The sequence below is a fragment of the Protobothrops mucrosquamatus genome, unplaced genomic scaffold (assembly GCF_001527695.2).
Source record: "Protobothrops mucrosquamatus isolate PMUCROS unplaced genomic scaffold, P.Mucros_1.0 scaffold5113, whole genome shotgun sequence".
NCBI classification, from domain to species: Eukaryota; Metazoa; Chordata; class Lepidosauria; order Squamata; family Viperidae; genus Protobothrops; species Protobothrops mucrosquamatus.
In genome coordinates, this window is record NW_015390988.1 from 79,404 (window position 1) to 81,337 (window position 1,934).

Sequence of the window (1,934 nt, forward strand, 5' to 3'; positions counted from 1 at the left end):
TGGGGGCTGGACTAGATGACCTCCAAGGTCCCTTCTAACTCTTTTTATTCTGTGATTCTATAAAGGTCTCCTGTTTGAGCAGGGGGCTGGACTGGATGACCTCTGAGGTCCCTTCCAACTCTGTCATCCTAGGATTCTGTAAGGGTCTCCTGCTTGAGCAGGGAGTTGGACTAGATGACCTCTGAGGTCCCTTCCAGCTCTGTCTTTCTATGATTCTGTAAGGGTCTCTCGGTTTAGCAGGGGGCCGGACTAGATGACCTCCAGTGTCCCAACTCTTTTTATTCTATGATTCTGTGAGGGTTTCCTGCTGGAGCAGGGGGCTGGCCTGGATGACCTCTGAGGTCCCTTCCAGCACTGTCATCCTAGGATTCTGTAAAGGTCTCCTGCTTGAGCAGGGGGCTGGACTGGATGACCTCCAAGGTCCCTTCCAACTCTCTCTTTCTATGATTCTGTAAGGGTGGTCCTGCTTGAGGTGGGGGTTGGACTAGATGACCTCCAAGGTCCCTTCCAACTCTCTCTTTCTATGATTCTGTAAGGGTCTCCTGCTTAAGGTGGGGGCCGGACTAGATGACCTCTAAGGACCCTTCCAACTCTTTTTTATTCTGTGATTCTATAAAGGTCTCCTCTTTGAGCAGGGGGCTGGACTGGATGACCTCTGAGGTCCCTTCCAACTCTGTCATCCTAGGATTCTGTAAAGGTCTCCTGCTTGAGCAGGGGGCTGGACTGGATGACCTCCAAGGTCCCTTCCAACTCTCTCTTTCTATGATTCTGTAAGGTTCTCCTGCTTGAGCAGGGGGCTGGACTGGATGACCTCTGAGGTCCCTTCCAACTCTTTTTATTCTATGATTCTGTAAGGGTCTCCCGGTTGAGCAGCGGGCTGGACTAGATGACCTCTGACGTCCCTTCCAGCTCTTTCATTCTATGATTCTGTAAAGGTCTCCTGCTTGAGCAGGGGGCCGGACTAGATGACCTCCCAGGTCCCTTCCAACTCTTTTTATTCTATGATTCTGTAAGGGTCTCCCGGTTGAGCAGGGGGTTGGACTGGATGACCTCCGAGGTCCCTTCCAACTCTGTCCTTCTGGGGAAACGATCTTTGGGATCCTGAGCTGATCCACGCCGCCTCGCAAGTGTGCAAATCTTTGGAAACCATGCACACAACCGGGGATCCGTGTAGAGTCAATCCTCTTCGCCCTCTCCGGAGCGTGGATTTCTGGATTCGAGGTTCTGCTTTTTTTTTTCTTTTTCTCCCAAGCCGGCCTCGGCGTTGCCGTGCCGCTTGCTTCTTCCTTGGGGAGCCCCCAAGACCTTGGGGAAACCTCGTCTCCATGGTTCCCTTCCTCCTCCTCCTCCTCCTCCTCCTCCTTCCCTTCCGGTTGTTTATCCCGGCTTCTCCCGGCTGGCTTCGGCCTTCCTTCTCCTGCAGGCCTCGCATAATAATAATAATAATAATAATAATAATAATAATAATAATAATAATAATAATAATAATAATAATAAAGTTGGAAGGGACCTTGGGGGTCATCTAGTCCAACCCCCTGCTCAGGCAGGAAACCCTATACCATCTCAGACAAATGGCTGTCCAGTCTCTTCTTAAAAACTTCCAGTGTTGGAGCATTCACCGCTTCTGGAGGCAGGTTGTTAAGCAATAAACCTGTTTAGTTGAAAGCTTCCCGTGCACCAGCAATAAACCAGTTTAGTTGAAAGCTTCTTGTGCGCAGGCTTTCAGCAATAAACCAGTTTAGTTGAAAGCTTCTTGTGCGCAGGCTTTCAGCAATAAACCAGTTGAAAGATTCCTCTGCGGAGGCTTTGAGCAATAGACCAGTTGAGTTAAAAGATTCCCGTGCCTAGGATTTCAGCGATAAACCAGTTTAGTTGAAAGCTTTCCATGCACCGGCTTTCAGCAATAAACCAGTTTAGTTGAAAGCTTCCCGTGC